Source organism: Vulpes vulpes, chromosome 16 (assembly GCF_048418805.1).
Source record: "Vulpes vulpes isolate BD-2025 chromosome 16, VulVul3, whole genome shotgun sequence".
In the NCBI taxonomy this organism is placed as follows: domain Eukaryota; kingdom Metazoa; phylum Chordata; class Mammalia; order Carnivora; family Canidae; genus Vulpes; species Vulpes vulpes.
In genome coordinates, this window is record NC_132795.1 from 83,016,199 (window position 1) to 83,037,113 (window position 20,915).

Genomic DNA, 20,915 nt, shown 5'->3' on the forward strand with positions numbered 1-20,915 from the left:
CACACACTGAAACAACAAAGTTGAAGGACAGATGAAGTCCAACTCAAGACTTACTATATAAAACTACAATAATCCAAAAAGTGTGGTATTGATTAAAGAATAGACAAATAGATCAGCACAGTAGTATAGACAGCCCAGAAATAGACCCTTATAAATGCAGTCAAGTGATCTGTGGCAAAGGAGCAAAGGCAATGTAATAGAGCAAAGATACTCTTCAGCAAATAGTGCCTGAACAACTGGATATTCACATGAAAAAACATGAAACTATACACAGACTTTAAACCCTTCACAAAAAAAAATAGCTCAAAATGGATCACAGACCTAAATGCAATGCACAGAAGTCCAAAACACTAAAAGATAACATTGGAGAAAATCTAGATGACCTCGGTAATCTAGAAAAAAAAGTAATCTAGTAAAAAAAGTATCTAAAAAGTAGTGACTTTTTAGATACAATGCCAATGACATGATCCATCAAAGAAATGATTTATAAACTGGACTTCAGTAAAATCAAAGACTTCTGCTCTATGAAAGATGATATCAAAACAAATTGAAGTCAAGCCACAGACTGGGAGTAAATATTTGTGTAAAACACATCTGATAAATGGCTGTTATCTAAAATATACAAAGAACTCAACATTCAACAATAACAAACAAACCAATTAAAAAATGGGCCAAAGACCCTAACAGACACCTCACCAAAGAAGGACATATAGGTAGCAGATAAGCATATGAAAACATGTTCAGAATGATATGTCATCAGGAAACTTCAAGTTAAAATGATGAGATATCACTACACACATTACAATGGCTACAATCCAGAACACTGACATCACCAAATGCTGATGAAGATGTGGAACAATAGGAGCTTTCATAAATTGCTGATAGGAATGCAAAATGGTACAGTTACTTTAGAAGACAGTTTGGTGGTTGCTTAGAAAACTAAACATACTCTTAACATATGATCCAGCAATTGTGCTCTCTGGTATTTGCCCAAGGTTTTAAAAACTTATTTCCAAGGGCATCTGGGTGGCTCAGTTAGTTAAGCATCTGCCTTCAGCTCAGGTCATCATTATGAGATCCTGGGAGCCCCACATTGGGGCTCCCTGCTCAGCAGAGAGTCTGCTTTTCCCTCTGCCCCTCCCCCTGCTTATGCTCTCTCTCTCAAATAAATATTTAAAATGTCTAAATATATGTAAATTCATGAAGTCTTAAGAAAGGATCCTGAAAAGAGTGATGAGTACTCTGGAACTGTCCTTAACCCACCCTACATCCTGAGAAGTTTTTCTAAAATGCAGATCTAATTATGCCACAGCTGTACTCAAAACTTTTAAATGGCTCCCCAGAACATAAGAATGAAACCCAAACTCCTTAGCATGGCTTGTGCTTTCATCACCTAGCACTTGTTTAATGGTTCATTCAGCCTCATTTCTTGCCACAACATTCCCACTACTCCCTCACCTCCATCAAAGTGTTCTCCACCTGAAAGAGACAGAATGACTTTTTGAAATCCAGTGTTTGCAGCTCTCTGGTTTCCCTTCCCCACTGTCCTACCCAGACTACCCTGAATTGCTTTTTCAAGTTTCTGATTATATATCATTTCATACTTCATTCTAATTGCCTTTTAACCAATGAGATTATAAACTCTGTGGGAGGCAGTGTATTTGTGTCTTGTGGCTGTAACAAATTACCACAAACTTGGTGGTTTACAACAGAAATTTATTTTCCCACAGGCCTGAAGATCAGAAGTCAGCCATCAGTTTCACTGGGCTGCTGTCAAAGTGTGGACAGGGACGTACTCCCTCTAGGGGTTCTGGGAGGAATAGTTCTCATTGCCTTTTCCCCTTCTGGAGGCTGTTCTCCCTCTTTGGATCATGGCTGTGCATCACATCATCTTTTCTACACCTGCTTCCATCATCCCATTGCCTCCTTCCTCTTCTCTCAAACCCCCCTTCTGCCTTCCTCTTGTAAGGACACGTGTGATTGCGTTTAGAGCCCACCCAGACAGGTTTAGCATAATCTCCACAGCTCAAGCTCCTCAACTTCATCATATCTGCCTTGTAGGATAACATAGTCCCAGGCTCCCTGGCTTAGGACTAGCTATCTTTGCAGGCCATTATCCAGCCTACCACAATAAAGACTAACTATTTTTGTGTATCACCATATCCCAAAAACCAGTGCTGTGTTTATTAGGTAGGTCCTCAGTTAACATTTGTGAATGAATAATTTTGGTGACTTTTTAATCATCTGAATACTTCATTAATCTTCCTGTTAGATATAATAAGAAAAAAGTCATTATCTCCTATAAACTTACTGTTGATAAACAAAATTTTCATTTGGGCAAACATTGCTTATTCCTCTGGTGTCAAATTTGACAGTTTATTCAGCTGTGGGTGGGTGGGGATGAGCCCTTGGTCAGGTTATTGAGCTGAAATACAGAAAGGGTCACTGAGGTTCTTATCAAATTTAAATCTTACTATAAACTCTTAATTGCCTACCCAAAACTCAAATAATAAATCCTTCTGGGATGACCAATGCTTTCTCTGAGAATGGTTAATGAATGTCAGTATGGGGGATTTAGTTACCAAGGGTGAATAAAGTCCTAGGAGTCCAGATCCCAAGGACACAAGCAAGGCTTCATTTTCTTAGCTTTATCATCCCCAAATAGCTCCTTTCTGATTAAGTGCTGTCACGTTCTCTTCACATAGCACAGTTCATTTAAAATCTTAAATTTATGAGAAAACTATGTAAAGAATATATAAAACAGAGCTATGGGATTTTAAAGAGGATGGAAATAGGGCTTCAATGGGCACATGACCACCCACAATATAAACATTTCCCATCTTCCCTCCACTTAAGTGTAGCCAGATGACTTTGATTGCTGGAAAATGGAATATAAATAGAAACTTTGTGTGTGACTTTTAATACATACCTTTAAATGAAGTAGGCATGCTCTTCTTTGCTCCCTTCCTTCTTATGACTGGCTACAAAGTGAGCACAATTACTAGAGCTCAAGCAGCTAGCTCAGATCATGAGGCAGCCAGTGAAAAGCCACAAGCAACTTTTAAAGCAACAAGATAAAAAGATCTGAATCTAGATAACCAGGCAACTACCATCCAATACTGGGTTGCCTACCTCTTGAGTTTTCTCTGTTAGATAAAAATATACTTCTACCTTATGTAAGTCACTGTTACTTTGACTTATCTATTACCCATAGCATAACTTAATCCAAAGTGATTCAGAATGTATGTACCTGGAAGTGGGTGCTGTGAATGATAAAACAAAAAACTAGGCAATGACTTAGTGCCTGTGATAGGTATCTAGGGACAAGCATCTAGTTGCGGCACAGTCAACCTAGTGACCCTTATTTCACTATGACACAGCTTTTGGGAAAAATTTTTGATACTTCAAACATTTGTTTTACCTTGCAAAGCAAACCACATGCTCAACAAGGCTCTAGAGAAGATGATGGAAAAGATTCAGACAGCTGGTTGGTGATTGTTGGCTTCTTCTCACTTTCAGCATAAGTCTGTAAGAAATAGTTAAACTGAGGCCAGAGCTACCCAGCAAGCAGAGATAGAAGGAAATCAACCATACTAAGGGAGGTACCCACTGCTTACCGCCTAAAATCCAGGTTTATTTAGAATGTCCACAATAGCCAAACTGTGGAAGGAGCCTCGGTGTCCATCGAAAGATGAATGGATAAAGCTGTGGTCTATGTATACAATGGAATATTCCTCAGCCATTAGAAACGACAAATACCCACCATTTGCTTCAACGTGGATGGAACTGGAGGGTATTATGCTGAATGCAGTAAGTCAATCAGAGGAGGACAAACAGTGTATGTTCTCATTCATTTGGGGAATATAAATAATAGTGAAAGGGAATATAAGGGAAGGGAGAAGAAATGTGTGGGAAATATCAGGAAGGGAGACAGAACATAAAGACTCCTAACTCTGGGAAAAGAACTAGGGGTGGTGGAAGGGGAGGAGGGCGGGGGGTAGGGGGGAATGGGTGACGGGCACTGAGGGGGACACTTGACGGGATGAGCACTGGGTGTTTTTCTGTATGTTGGTAAATTGAAAACCAATAAAAATTAATTTATTAAAAAAAAAAAAGAATCTGACGATTCAGAACATTAAGCAACAGGGTGAGGCTGGGGGTGGGGTGGCCAACAAATAAAAACTCCAACAGGAAATTATGTTTATGCCTACCATACAAAAACTGAACATACTGGCAAAAATAGTATTAAGGGCATTTCCTTCACCCCCAGGTTCACTATGTCAGAGAGTCACATGATAGTCACCATTAACATGAAAGAGAAGAGTATGGGAAGATTAATAAATAAATAAATAAATAAATAAATAAATAAATAAATAATGAGAGGCTTAAAAACTACATTTTTTCAAGAGTTTTGATTGCAGTTACTTACTTATACATGGAACTGACTAATCAAGGAATTTATCCTATATTGTTCCTGCCATACAGAATTTAGAATTTCTAGGGTCCAGTGACTGATAGATGTTTCCCATTCTCCCCATTTCTGAGTCAGGTTATTATTGAAAATAGACTGTTTCTTCTCTTTTTGTTGTGTAAGTTTCTGATAGACACCTTGTCTTTTAGTTTATTGGTCAACAGAACATAAAGAGTCCCGTCTAGACCTGTTGGGAAGGTTAGCCTACCTCCCAAAGATCCTGGACTTTGAAATAGAATAATTTAATTAGATTCATTAAATTGGGCTGCTTTACTAAGAAGGCATAGAGTTTGACCACATTTGTCCTCAATATTCATGTTCCTCTTTTTTGTAGGAATAGCATCTTTCACTTTTAGCTTAGCACATGGCCCCACAGAAAATTGACTATGTAACCCAGCATCCATTTTCTGAGTGTTGGTATGTAATTAAGTTCCAGAACATGGAAACATCCTGTGTAATTTCCAGGAAGTGTCCTTAAAGGAATAAGACCTGCTTTTCATTATTCTCTTCTGCTTGCTCACTGGAAACCAATGTGATGTCTGGAATTCAAGTGGTCCTCTTAGGCCATGAGGCAATGTACACTCAACTAGTAGAACAGCAAGAAAAAAAGACCACTGCTCCTTGATCGCTCTTAAACTTTCATACTAATTCTGAAATGCCTACCTCCAGATTCCTTTATGTGAGAGAAAAGCAAACTTCTATTTGTTTCGAGCGGTTATTTTTAGACACCTCTGATCTTCATAGCAAATCAAATTCTAAATGATGTAGCATATATAGCTGAATGGAGGATAATACTATAGTGTGAGGTAGATTAAAATAGACATTAATTGTATAATAACATCTTGTTCACACAAAATGGAGTGACAAAAATGTGATCCAGGGAAGTCCTCTGCCTTCCCATAATGGCCAAAAAAAGACTCCAAAATATAAATCTGATTGTCTAACTCCCCAGCTCAAAATTATCCTGCAGTTTCCTGTTGGATAAATCTCTTTAACCTGGTATATAATCCCCTGTGAGATCTGATCTCTTGTACTTCACACACATTTGCTCCCAAGGTCCCACTAGTCTCTCAGGTCCAGCTACACTGGTCTTTTAGTTCCTACTGTTCTTAACTGTAGCTGGAGGAAGATTGTGTCACTGCTCCCATGAGTACATTCTCCAAAATAGGTACATTCTCAACTATTTTCACTATTTTCGGGTAGTATTTTAGCATGTCAACCATTAAGATTTTTAATAAAATAAAGTAGAATGAAAGCAAGATGATGATATTTATTTAAAAAATAAAAAGTGGTTCTCACATGTCACCTCCTCATTCCTGTCCTGGAGCACCCCTAGGCTCATTCACCTCACTTTAGAACCCAGCTCTGACTTTGATTTTTTTCATCATATTCCCCACACACACCATACCCCTCTTCATCCAGATTACCTTTATTTCTTCCATCAGATATCAAATTTTCCTATTATACCTGCTTATTATGGCATCTAACTTTGTGGGATTTGATAATGTCAATTTTCTCATGAAGTCAGTTTATTTTATTTCTGTAAGCATGCAATAAATGTCCATAAGCATGTAATAAATGTCCATTTTACATTAGATTGTATATTCCATGAGTCAGAATATATTGATTTTAGCTCATCAGTGTACCCTCAGAGCAAAGCACTGTGCTTAGAATATTGTAGGCTCTCAATAAATAGGTCAATGAATAACTGAGATGCTCAGGGCTGAGGCAAAAAATTAAAAAATTAATAGGTTCAGAAAGAAATGAAGAACAGAGAAAAAGTACACAGTCACAGCAGCATAAACATGGATGACACATTCAGGGATAAGAAAGGAAATCAGTGTGCTGCAAAGCACTGTTCTAGATGATGAGAGAAGCATAGTATAAAGCAGGCCATAATACACCAACGAGGGCATAATAACATTTATGCAGAGGAAAAAATAGTTAATCGTGAAAGGCAGAAAAAATGTGCTAAATGGAACAAACAACAGGCCATAGTATTACAATGTCAAGAAAAATTAACACAGATTAGAAAAAAGTCAGGGTTAATAGTTCTTTGTGTCCATTGTTACATATCAAAGACTCATAAAGCACCTGAGACACATTATCTTATTTAAGCTTTACAATAACCCAAGAGCAAGGTATAAATATCCATATTTTGAAGACCCAAAGAGATTCCCAGCATAACAAATCTTATGTGTATAATGCCAGAATTTGAACCCTAGTCTTTCTGAATTCAAAACCAATGTACTAATACCTAGGTTATAAAGATGACAGTTCAGGGCGCCTGAGTGTCTCCATCAAGCAAGCATCCAACTCTTGATTTCAGCTCAGATCATCATCTCAGGGTTGTGAGATTGAGCCCATGTCAAGCTCCACAATGCTTAAAATTCTCTTTTCCCCTCCACTCTCCCCTCCCCCACTTAAAAAAAAAAGACCGTTCATCTGGCTCTGAGTAATAGTTGGAAACACAGAAATAGAGGGAAAGTATGGGAAAAAAAATCAAATAAGGAGTACAGTGTGAACAAAGTAGAAAAACAAGGTATAATGAGTGGATAGCTTAGTCTAGCCATAGCTAGAGAGTTCCTATAGTAGTAGAATGTAAGATGAAGTTGGGGATAGAGTTTGGGTCAGACTCCAGAGAGCATTTGATATTTTTTTTTACTTTTACCTTGTGGGCAACTGGAAGTTACTATAGAATCCTGAATTAGCAAACAGCAAAATGAAAATGGTGGTTTGGTTTGATTGGAATGGAAAAAGAGAAGAATTAGATTCACATAGGAAAACTCAGCATACTTGAGGTCAAAAAAACATCAAAACTAAAAAGAATTGAGAAGATCACTTAGTACCAAACCTCATTTTATAATATGAGGAAACTGTAACCCAGACAACTTAAATGACTTGCCAAAGATTAGTAGGATTACTAGCACTGTAACTTGGTTTTCTGTTATTTCCACCAGGACACAGGTGTAGAAACATGAAAAACAAAAGATAGAGAAACCAGAATCAAAATTAACTCTCAAGTCAAGCCAGAACAACTTTGAAAGTGAAAGCATCACTTTCAAATAAAAGCTATTCAAGAAATGATCCTTGGGGCAGATCCTTTTGGCCTCCAATTATCTCCACTTCCTGGGATTCATGCTTTCCCTGGAGTGGGGGCTGGCCTAACAACTGACTAAGAATCAATACAGCAAAGGTGATGGAGTAGTATTTCCAAGATCAGATTACAAGAGATGTGATTACAAGAGATTGTAAATTCTAATTTGCTAGCTGAAGCTCTCCCTTGCTGGCTCTGATGAAGTAAGCTGCCATGCTGCACCCTACCCCATGGAGAGGTCCATGGCAAGGAATTGAAAGTGTCCTCTGGTCAATTGCCAGACAAACGTGTAAGGTCCTTGGCATAACTGCCTCAAGAAGCTGAATCCTGCCAATAACCACATGATCCTAGATGCAAATCCTTCCCATGCTGAACCTTCAACTGAGACCCCAGCCCTGACCAGTTATTTCATTGCAGCCTGTGAGAGACCCTAAAACCAGAAACCCAGCTAAGCAGTGCCCACATCCCTGGCACGCAGAAATGGTGAGATAATCAATGTGGGTTGTTTTAAGCCACTACGTTTGTGATAATTTGCTATGCAGCAATAGATAACTAATACAGTACTACTGAGAGAAAGATGAAATTTGATTTGAGGCCATGGAGGAATCAACTGTTGTTGTGTAGAGCTCCAGGGAATGAATCCCTGTTTCTGAGGAGTATAAATTAGTAAACAGTGAAAAACTGATAGAATGAGTATAACAATTTCAACCAAGACGTTCGGCACCAAAAAAAGAAAAAGGAAATTACACGTACTGAAAATGGAGAGAAAAAGCTTTACAAGAAGCTCAGAGATATAAAAATAGGATACTGTTTGGAAACAGAGTTTCTCTAGAGAAACAAAAATGTGTACAAACACAAAGTAGATATTGGCAGCAAGGTGGAAAGAAAAGAGAATAAGTGATTAAAACCATTGTGCTAAACACAGCTTGGAAACCGCAGGGAAAATTTAGCAACTCTTGAATTTTCACTCTCAGTCCTTTCACTTCCAGCGCTATCTAATCAATTCAAGGATAACTCCAATGGTCAGGGTATACCTGGAGAACACTAAACCATGAGAGTATTATTTTTAAATACTTACATCACCAATTTGAGAGATTATAACTAGAAACTTACAGAAGTGCCTTTTGAAGGCACTTCTCCATTTTACCTTCAATTCCTCTAATTTTGCTTTTTAAAAAGGTTGAATTTTAATTCAAATATTCCAGAAGAGCAAATTTTAATATTCTAGTGGTTACACATGGAATCCTAATTGTCCTTTAATACAGAATTCCAGGGAATTACTCTATTCTTCCTCCACCTGGTGATTTGGGTTTAGGCACAGAGAAAAATGCCAAAATAGAACTGACAACCTAAGCCATCTTCCTTTTAATTCAGGGTTTATAAGGTTTCTAAAGCGTGTACTTTCTAAAAAGCGGAGAGAAATTCTATACAGGTGGGCATGAAATATTTAAACTGTAAGCTACCACCTATCCCAAAACAAAGGAATCTCATTAATGTCCCACAGAAACTATCTTAGGAAGAGAGGACTATTTCCCCATCCTAATCCACTAACGAAGCAGAGAAGTGGCACAGTGCATAGAGAAAACATTTCTCAAGTGATCTGCAGGCATTTAGAAGGCAACGTGTTAAAAGCGGCCAACATGACTTCATTCCAGCAAGCCCTTTATGCGGGAACTGTAAACATGACAAGTGCAAGGACCTTCATCCACTATCTCACATAGTACCCAGCATAGGCATTCAGGAAATATTTCTGAGTAAATAAATGCCAAGCAAGGATAGCAAGAGAGAAAGAAAAAGAATATAGCTGATGTCAATTCCAATTTTCAAAAGAAAATACAGATACTTTCAGAATTACCTACGTTTAGATTAAGAACCTTAATGAATAAAGAAGCAACACTGCCAAGGCAGACAATGGATGCTATAGAAGGTCATGAAAACCAAGGACTGATCAGCCCATATATGGAAATAGGACAACGAAGATGATGGACTGGGTAAGACCAGAACTGAGACAATTTCCATCTAGTGGGTTTTCATCAATTCTTGGCACTACATGGTTGGAAGGTAGTCATTTGAACCACAAAATATCACTTTTGTAATTTATTATATGTGTCATGTTTATTTTCTATATGAGCAATATGTATATATTTTGTGTTTTATATTTAATCCTATTCCAGAGTATGGATTGTCATTTTCAACTTTTTGCCGCCAATATAAAGCCCTAAATTAAAGAACCTCTTAAAGATCAAGAGCCTATTCTGTTTCCTCGAAGAAAAGATAGTTGAGCCAAGAGGATGGGATGAATAATGGCCTTCAAGATTCTGGTGCTACTTTATGAAAGGGTACTCAAATAATCTTGTTCCTGCCTGCATCTCAGCACACTATATACTGTCCTAGAGGGGACATGGATGTCAGAGTAGCTGTTGCAGTATTTCGGCACCACCATGACTTCAGAATTATCTCTAAACTTCAAAGCGGAAGATGCTCAAATGCAGTCTAAAGAAACTATCAGTCAGGATTCTCCAGAGAGACAATTTGGTATATTTGCCAAATCTAAAATCTGTAGAGCTGGCACGCAAGCTGGAAACACAGGCAAGATTGTTATGTCACAGTTTTGAGGCAGAAATCCTTTTCCTCTGGAAAACCTCAGGTTTTGCTCTAAAGGTTTTCAACTGATTGCATAGGGCCGACCCACATTATGGAAGGTAGTCTCCTTTACTTAAAGTCAACTGATAATAGATGTTAATCACATCCACAAAATATTTTCACAACATGGACACTGGGCATACCATACAACTGGACACCACAGATTAGTCAATTTGATCCATAAAATTTAACCATCCCAGCAACTAAAGTAACCCCCCTTTGATGGTTGGAGCTACCAATCTGACACCTGCCCATGAAATCCTTAAATTCCTAACAATTCATTGTACTAATGCTGTATCAACTCTATCAACAAAGTCCATTATTCTATGAAGTGCATATAGATGATGATTTACAAAAATGTCTACCATTAGACATGTTGTTACTCCAAAATGCCATCTTCAGATGGACCAAGACTATAAAGAGTAAAATCTTATAGGTCAACAGATTAATAGGAAGCTTTGAAATAATCTCCCTTACAATTTACTTAAAATGTTTTGTGGTTAATTAGGATAGAGAATGAAACCACTTGCCAAACTAGGGAAGAAATTTATGACCCTCAAAAAATAATCCTGCATTCTTTACTGAGTTAAGTTAAAAAATTATAGCATTTCAGCCTACTGAGGCTACTGTGCAATGGGTCTATTTCCTTGTATCCATAGATCTAAATGTCACATACTGTATAAACATGTCAGTTCAGATAGCTTATCTAGTAACAATATTATTTCTTATTTATAGCCTCCTTTCTTGCTGGAATATCTCTATGTCCTAAGTAATTTCTTCTTTTAAAAGTAGTATTTTAACCTGATAATTTCAAGGGCTTTTATATTATATTCTTATTCCTGATTAGTACATACTACATGACGATTTGATTTTTTTCTTTCCGTTTGTCCACCGATCCTAGGTTTACTGTTTTGTATTTATCTGCACCAGGTTGTAATGTTCAATAATTATCTGAAAACAAGGAAAACAGTATGTCCTCATATTGTCATTTTGTCTGTTCTTCCATATCTGGCCTGCATCATCTTTCCTTGCTTTGAAACTACTTAGGAACTTACCCTTCTAGTTATCCATTCAGAAAGAGTGAGCAGTGATAAACTTTAGTTTGCTGCTCATCTATTGATAACATCTTGTCAACTGAACAGATTGTCTTCTTATCACTTCATTCAGATACACATCTGTAGTAGGTTGAATTATGTCTTCTGAAGATATGTTTAAGTCCTATCCACAGTGAATGTGACATTATTTGGAAAGAGGATCTTTGCATGTGTAACCAACTTAAAATGAAGTCTTATTGGATTTCAGTGGAGCCCACATCTAACGACTGATGTCCTTGTAAAGGCATATTTGGAATCACACAGACATGCACAGGGAAGGAAGCAATGTAACAATAGAGGCCGAAACTTGAACAAGAAGTCAAAGAATGGCAAGAATTGCCTGAAGCTACCAAATACTAGGAAGAAGCAAGGGAAAATTCTTTCTAGAGTCTTTTAAGGGAGCACGTCCTTGTCAACACTTTGATTTCAGACAGTTGGCCTCCAGAATCATGCAGGAATAAAATTACATTATTTTGAGCCACCAACTTGCAATAATTTGTTATAGCAGCCCTAGGAAACTAATGCCATCATAAAATGTTATTTCACATTCCTATGTATAGTCAACTGTTTAAGTGCTCAGCTTGCCCCAGTTTTGTTCAACCCTGTAACTGTTTGATGCCCACACTATTTCTTTGTAAGTAAATACAGTGTGCTCAGAAAGTAGGTTTGAATCACTTACCCTCGTACCTTCTGATCTCAGATTCTAACTACAAGCTTACAGTGCTGGATAAGTTAGTGATCATGAAGAGACTTCACAGGGGTCATTATAAGATTACATTATTCATGACATTTTTAGGAACTTCTTTTTATATCATTTGTGTTCAAACTTAGTCCTGTACCTATATATTTTCCTTAATAACTTTATACTTAAATAAACTGTTTTTATATTGGAGCATCCACACTTTAATTCTTGGGGATATAAAAGAAAATATTTGTAAGATACATAAACAAATGTGGTTTTCTGTAAAATGTCCTGCTCCACTGGTTTTGACCATTCTAAGCTTCAGCAGGTTGACCTTAATAATTAAGCAGGGCCTACCCAGCTATGGTATCTTCAAGCAAGAGCTTCATTAAAGGGGATCAAATTGCAAATTCACTCTCATGGCAAATGACTAAATAAACCACCCTGGGTAGGGGGGAGGGACAGTGAATTTGGAAGATAATGGAGTAGATATTGTCATGTAGACACCATTTTTATGTTAAAGATTTTTACAGCCTTCTCTAAATCAAATAGTTTATCATATAGGTGTATATATGAACCATTTAATGTAAACACTTGGTCCTGAAACTAATAAATCTCCAATTCCTTCTCACTGAATATGCCTAAAATCTGACCAATGTAATAATAACAACAAAAATAACCTCTATTCTCTTTGGTATGATCTGAATTCCTTTCATATTTATTATAAGCTGCTCAAGTTCTCTGCCATCTAAAATTGTGTTCGCTTTCTGCTTCCTTATTGAATTTCTGAGTACGTGATCCTTAATTAGACAGTGCTTGGTGTATCTACATGCCAAATTTTGGGGCTTCTAGGGAAGATGGCTGAGTAGGATGACCCTGGGCTCACCTTGTCCCACAGATACAACTATATAGCACCCACATCAGTACACATAACACAGAAAACAGGCTGAAGAATGGCAGAACAGACTCCCCACAACTAAATGTAGAGAAGCCACCACATGGAAGAGGGTAGGAAGGGCAGAGACACCGTCAGGACCCAAATGACCAATGGGACTGTCAGCAGTAGGGACAGATGCTGGGGGCACGAAGAGGGGTGAGGAGCAAAATCCCAGACAAGGCCCCCAGGCAAAAGGAACTGCACTGGGAAAAATCATCACTGGGACACTTTTCTTTCAAAACCAGAGGGGCCTGGTTTTATAAGTTCTTTCAATCATCAGGCTTAGCACCTAGAGCTTTAAAAACAAATCATCAGGCTCTGCTCCAGGAGAGCTAGAGGGAAAGAGGAAACTGAGTTCCCACCCTTAAAGGACAGTGCAACAAACAGACCCATTGAGATTCACAGAAGCAGCAGTCTGAAAACATCTAAAGTACATAGGAAAGTTATTTACTGAAAAACATCTAAGGTACATAGGAAAATTATTTACTGATCTCAGAACCATTTCCCACCCCAGCCCCCTAGCTTAGGTGACAGTGACAGGGACATTTGTGCAAACCAGCACAGCACCCTCTCTTCCTAACTTGCTAACAGTCGTGCCCTACCCCCTGTGCACTTCTGCACATCCACCTCCTCCAACCCACCTGTCCTTTGCAGGATTTTTTCATGATAGGTGCAGTTACCTACCCCCCCATACACACACACACACACACACACACACACAGTGGATATTTGCTGGAACCAGGAACTACCCCTGCTTTCTCCTGCAGACCTACCCCCTCCAACATGCCCTTGGCAGGAGTCCCTCTAAAGTAGTGCCACAATCCTGGCAGTGAATAAGCAGACTGCATAGGGGCTGGCCAATTCTAAAGTGGTTCTTGCCCTAGGGAGAGGGAAGGATGACGATACACACTAATCCAACTTCAACCACAGGAATGGGCTGGGGGCAGACATCTGGTCTGACTGTAGGCCCTGCTCACCAATGAAAGCTTCTCAAGGGAAAATACTCTGTAGTTTGGTGCTACCACAGCTCTGGCAAACACCTGGTCTGACTCAACTCAAGCCCAGGCCAGCCCCAGACTGGCCCACTAACAATACAGGGAACAAAATCTGTCCATAATAGGTAAAAAGAGCCACTGCTGATGAACAGACTGAATGAAAATATGGCTCAACCACAATAGCAGGGCACACACAACAGACATAGGAGACACCCCTGAAGCACCAGGTTCTGATGAATGGGAGACATTTCAATACATAAAGCAAGGCACAACAGGACCTCTTCTTCATAGGGCCACTTCTTTCAAGAATAGTAGATATGTAGACAATTTTCCTAACACATAGAAACAGACACAGAGAGTTAAACAAAATGAAAAGACAGAGGAATATGTCCCAAATGAAACACGACAAAAATCACAGCAAGAGATAAATGAAATGGAGATAGGTAACATGCCTCATAGGCAACTGAAATTAATGGTCATAACAATGCTCACTGGACTTAAGAATGGAGGACCACAGTGAGACCCTCAATAGAGAGACAGAAAACCTAAAAATAAAATACAATTAGAGATGAAGAACTTAATAATTTAAATTAAAAACACACTAGACAGCAGACTAGTAGTTAGAGGAAGCAGAAGAACAGGTCAGCGACATGGAGGACAGAGTAATGGAAAGCAATTAAGTTGAACAAAACAGAGGGAAAAAGTACTAAAAAATGAAAATAGGCTAAGGGAAATCAGTAATGTCATCAATCATAACATTCACATTGTAAAGATCCCAGAAGGAGAAGACAGAGAGAAGCGGACAGAAATTTTTTTTAAAGAAATAATAGCTGAAAAAATTTTGAATCTAGGGAAGGAAACAGACATCCACATCCAGGAGACACAGAGAGCTCCCAACAAAATCAATCCAAGGAGGTCCACACCAAGACACATAGTAATTAAAATGGCAAAAAGTAGTGATGAAGAGATGATTTTTAAAACAAGAAAAAGAAAACAGTTACATACAAGGGAAACCCCATAAGGCTATCAGCTGATTTTTCAGCAGAAATTTTATAGGCCAAGAGATTCATTTCAGACTGAAAGACACACAAAGACTGAAAGTGAAGGGGTGCCTGGGTGGCTCAGTTAAGCATCTGCCTTCAGCTCAGGTCATGGTCCCAGGGTTCTGGGATCAAGCCTTGCATCAGGCCCCTTGCTCAGAGGGGAGCCTGCTTCTCTCTCTGCCTGCTTCTCCCCCTGCTTGTGCTCTCTCTTTCAAATAAATAAATAAAATCTTTTAAAAAAAATTTTTAAAAACAACCTACCCAGACATATCCAGGAGGTAGGAAAAGAAGTACAAACAAAACCCAAAACCAGAAGAAAATAATGAAGCTTAGAGCCAAAATAAATGACATAGAAACTAAATAAATAAATAAATAAATAAATAAATAAATAAATAAACAAACAAATAATAACTGAACAAATCAATGAAAGCAGGAGCTGGTTCTTTGAAAAGATCACAAAACTAATAAACCTCTAGCAAGACCCATTAAAAAGAGAGAGAGAGAGAGGCAAAGAAGACCCAAATGAACAAAATCACTAATTTAAGAGGAGAAATGACAACTGACACCACAGAAATACAAACAACTTTAACAGCATTAGGAAAACCTATATGCCAACAAACTGGACAACTTAGAAGTAGAAAAATTCCTAGAAACATACAACCTGCCAAAACTAAAACAGAAACAGAAAATTTGAATACATCAATTATCAGCAATGAAATTACATCAGTGATCAAAAAACTCCCAACAAACAAAAGTCCAGGAACTGGTAGTTTCACAGGCAAATTCTACAGACATTGAAAGAACAGTTAATATCTATTCATCCCAAACTATTCCAAAAAATACAAGAGGAAGGGAAACCTCCAAATTTATTATATGAGGACAGTAACACCCAATACCAACATCAGATAAGGATGCCATAAAAAAAGAGAACTACAGGCCATTATCTCATGAATATAGCTGCGAAAAGACTCAACAAAATATTAGCAAATCAAATCCAACAATACATCTTAAAAATCATACACCACACTCAAGTAGGACTTATTTCCAGGATGCAAAGGTGAGTGAATATTCATGAAACAATCAACACGATACATCACATTAATAAGAGAAAGGATAAAAACCGTATGATCATTTCAATAGACTCAGAAGAAGCATTTGAAAGTACAACATCCATTCATGATAAAAAACCCTCTCCAAAGTAAGTCTAGAAGGAACATACCTCTACATAATAAAGGCCTTATATGAAAAACCCACAGCCAACATCATATTCAATGGGGGAAAACAGAGCTTTTCCCCTAAGGTCAGGAACAAGAGAGGAATATACACTTTCACCAATTTTATTCAAAATAGTACTGGAAGTCCTAGCCACAGCATCTAGATGATGTAAAATAAAAGGCATCCAAATTGGTAAGGAAGAAGTAAAATTCTATTTGCAAATAGCATGATATCATATACAGAAAACCCTAAGACATCACCAAAAACTACTCTAACTGATAAACGAATTCAGTAAAGTCAAGTCACAGGATACAAAAATCAATGTACAGAAATCTGTTGCATTCCTATACACTAATAATAAAGTAGCAGAAAAAGAAATTAAGAAAACAATTTCATGTATAATTGCACCAGAAACAATTAAATAACCAGGAATAAACTTAACCAAAGAGGTGAAAGACCTATACTCGGAAAACAAAATACTGATTAAAGAAATTGAAGACATTGCAAAGAAAGATATTCCTTGTCCATGGACTGAAAAAAATGTTAAAATACCTATACTACTCAAAGCAATCTACACATTTAGTGTAATCTTTATCAAAATATCACCAACATTTTTCACAGAGCTAGGACAAACAATCCTAAAATTTGTATGGAACCACAAAAAAGTCTCAGTTGAAGCAATCTTGAAAAAGAAAAACAAAACTGGAAGCATCACAATTCCAGATTTCAAGTTATAGTACAAAGCAGCAGTAATTAAAACAGTATGGTACTGGCATAAAAATAGATGCATAGATCAATAGAAAAGAATGGAAAACCCAGAAATGGACCCACAACTATATGGCCAATTAATCTTCCACAAAGGAGGCAGGAATATGCAATGAGGAAAAGATGATTTCTTCAACAAATGCTACTGGGAAAACTGGACAACTATATGCAAAAGAAACTGGACCACTTGCTCACATAAAATGCAAAAATAAACTCAAAATGGATTAAAATCCTAAATGTGAGGCCTGAAATAATAAAAACTCTAGAAGAGAGGGGCACTTAGGTGGCTCAACTGGTTAATGAGCATTCAACTCTTGATTTCAGCTCAGGTCATGACTTCAGAGTCATGAGATAGAACTCCAGAACAGGCTCCAAGCTCAGTAGAGGGTCTGCTTGAGTTTCTGTCCCTCTTCCTTCACTCCTTCCCCCAACTCTCACTCTCTCCCTCTCAAATAAATAAATATTTAAAAAAAAAAAAACAAAAAAAAAATAAATAAATAAAATAAAATAAAATAAAAAAACCTAGTAGAGAGCACAGTTCAAAATTTATCTGACATAGACAGTACCAACATTTTTCTAGATAGATCTCCTGAGGCAAGGGAAACCAAAGCAAAAATAAACTATTGCGACTACATGCCAAATTTTCAACTGATTGATTTCTCTATAAAGCTTCCCTCCTATGCCATAGCAACTGCTGTCTGCGTCGTAGTGTCACAGCTTTCCACTCCTTTTCTAACTGCCTCAACTCTAGAGTGGGTAACCCGTATGTTACTCAGGTAAGTTCTCTGTCTTAATCCTCAATTTCCCTGAGTTATAGAGACCTTTCAGCAAAGCACTTGAAGAAACCAAACCTGACCTGCCATTTACAGCCACCTTAGTATACAAGAGAGATCATTACACCCAACTAAACCAAGTCACAGCCTGCCTGTCAGACACGCTGACGTCCCTCCAAACTAGCTCTCCTGTCATCAATCTTCACCTGCACAAACACTGAGCACATCCTTAATTTTCTCAGCTAACTTATCAGCAGCCCCATTAATATTCTAAATTATCCTCTCTGGAAGACAAATTACTTTACTATTTGTCTCCTTTAAACATTTTCTAGTCACAAAATGTGGTCTCATGTTTTCTGCCATTAAGTTTTTTAGTGTAAAGTCTTCTTACTCTCCCCTCAAAACTGGGTCCTGCCATATTTTCCAGGCCAGTAATCACATGAGTTCTGTACCTGTAGGTCTCCTTGAGCCTATTTATTCTCTCAAAAAGTATTTTTGGATCCCCCGCTATGTGCCAGGCAATCTCAGTGATCCCAGAGACACAAAGAAAAAAAATCCCTGTCCTTGTGGAGATTCCAATTCCAGGAGATGAAGACCAATTTTATTTTTTTTAAGATTTTATTCATTTATTCATAAGAGACAGAAAAAGGCAGAGACATAGGCAGGTTCCCCATGGGAAGCCTGGTGCGGAACTCGATCCCCGGACCCCAGGATCACGACCTGAGACAAAAGGCAGACACTCAACCACTGAGCATGTGTCCCTGAAGACCAACTTTAATAATGATTTGTTTAATGTATAACAATTATTTAAACAAATATATTACAACAAATAAATTAACAATCTGTTAAATAACAACAAACAAAATAACAATCTGACATATGTCAGATGATGTTATGTGCTTTAGGAAAAAATAATGATGCAGTGTAAAGTGACAGGAAATGCTGAGCGTGGGAAGATTGAAGTTTTAAATGGGTCAGTCACTGAAGGCTTCACTGAGGAGGTAACATCTCAGTAAAGTTTTGAAAAGGATGAGGCAATAACTCACCAACTTATTTGGAGCAAGAGTTTTGTGGACAAAGAGTACTAAATGTGCTAAAATCCTAAAGTAGGAATTTATGGTCAAATCAACCAGGTTATTGTTATACCTTGATTTATTTGCTTATCACATCTTTTCTCCTTTCCCTCTATATTTCTCCCATTCCATTGGCTGATAGCAACATTTCCTCCTCTCCATTCTATGCCTCCCTCCATTTAAAACCAGTTCTGATAAGGGAATCTCACTGCATATCCTCTTCCAGTGTCCATCTCTTCCCATGGGTGACCCTTCCTCCCAAAGCTAATGAATCCTAATTCTGCATCCCAAGTACAGATACCTCCTTTGAGGTATATATCCATACTTCTGAAAACTTGTTTTCCTCTTTAGCTGAATATCTCCTAGCCACCTCACAAACAGTGTGTCCAAATCCAAACATCATCTTTCTTGCCAGGACTGCTTCTCTTCCTGTCCCCCACCATCGCAGTCACCCAATTTGGGAACCGTGGATGCATTCAAGGCTCCTTCCATTTTCTTCCATTCCACATGCAGCCTGTTACATAGCATCAAGGCATTCTCCCATGGTATACATGTGGAATTATGGATCCTAAGCACAAACTTTAACTCACAGTATCTTAGCAAACGTTGTTGACCTCATTGTGCCTATCAGCTGCCATGGAGCAAGTCAGACCCTGTCTCTAAGGTGATTCATAAAGGAGACACAGCAGATAGATGAGTAGGACTTTCTTGATAACCTATCTCCTATCTCTTCCCAATTAACACACACACATACACACACTCCACACCTACCACATTTATAGTCCAGTATAAACCCTTTAAGTCTTTAATAAACTTCATCTTTTCATAGATGCTTATCTTCCTGAGAGATTATGATCCACATTACCAATAATTCAGTCTATAAGATTTAAGGAAATCTCAGCCACTCACAGATTAAGAATAAATTTAGGTTCCCAACATTGTTAAAATCAAAAACTTCAAGTTACCTAGATCTTCTATAACTAAGAGAAAATGCATTTTTTAAAGATTTTATTTATTTATTCATGAGAGACACAGAGAGAGAGAGACAGAGACATAGACAGAGGGAGAAGCAGGCTCCCTGCAGGGAGCCCCGGATATGAGACTTGATCCCAGGACCAGGATCACACCATGAGCCAAAGGCAGATGCTCACCACTGAGCAACCCAGGCATCCCAGAAATTGTATATTATCAATAGCCTAACCACAAGAGCTGTAACTTATCCAACTTCTCAGTAAAAGCAAAATGCTTCAGAGCACCTCTTCCTTGATGTTACAGAGGCCAAATAAGGGAAGAAAGGAAGGAAGGTAGGACTTTTCACTCTTGATGGAAAAAGCCCAAAGGAAGATGATGAAAAAGTTTCAAACTCCTGTATCAGCAACTTCATAAACCATTTTGAGTATTGGGCATTTACGCCATTATGAAAACTGTTACGTGCACACACACACACACACACAAACGACCAAAAACCCAAATGGAGTCACTTATGCTAAGTCCCAGGTCACTAAACCAAGACTTAATTTCAGTTCTGGCTCTCCCAAAAACCGAATTTTAAAGCAGTCCATCAGGAATCTCCTGATCAGCACCAGTTAGGTAATCGGCCTGATAGACCACTGGCACTCACTGAAGGAAGGTAACCTTCCAACAACCAACCTGCTTTTTTTTCAAGCTTAACTTTCTCATTCCCATTCCTTCTGGCTATAGAAGCCTTTTATCTTGTGCAGTTCCTCAGAGATTTTTCTATCTGCTAAATGGGATGCCTGCCCAATTCGAATTAGTTTCACTCAAATAAACCCTTAAAAATTTTAACAGGCAAGTCATATATCAGTCTGGACAGTCAGGAACATGGACCATCATCAGACTGACCCAATTCTGCTCCACTGCTTACTAATTTGGGTTAAGAAATTTTCCACAAGGATTCTACCCCCAGGTAACATGTAGGATTTATAAACATTCTGACCAAAAATTGGGAGTTAGTGTTAATATATAACATCAGATTTTGAACCAAGAGTCCCACTTTGATGTGGGACTTTGTGGTGTCCTTTTATATCCTTTAAAGCACTGATCTGTGTTTGGTTTTATTGAACCTTCATAAACACTCCACCAGACATGAAAGGCAACTATCAGACT